Source organism: Camelina sativa, chromosome 11, assembly GCF_000633955.1.
Source record: "Camelina sativa cultivar DH55 chromosome 11, Cs, whole genome shotgun sequence".
NCBI lineage: Eukaryota > Viridiplantae > Streptophyta > Magnoliopsida > Brassicales > Brassicaceae > Camelina > Camelina sativa.
In genome coordinates, this window is record NC_025695.1 from 19,497,708 (window position 1) to 19,497,983 (window position 276).

Genomic DNA, 276 nt, shown 5'->3' on the forward strand with positions numbered 1-276 from the left:
GGTTCTCTCTCTTTCAGCATTGAAGACTCCTCTCTCTGCGTCTTGGTGTCCTCTGTCTCTTCCTTGTAGCCGTTGCGGTTTAGTAAAGGTAAGCCCCTAACTTTTTTTTTTCTTTAGGCATGTGTGCTGTAGGACCTTAAGCCTTGTATCATTACGTTTGGGCCTGCGCGCCTGGTGGGCTCTAATGCCTTGTAAGTTTCGAGTATTTAATATATTATTTAAATAAAAAAAAAGCTATTAGAAGTAAAAAAAAAAAAAAAAAAAAAAAAAAAAAAA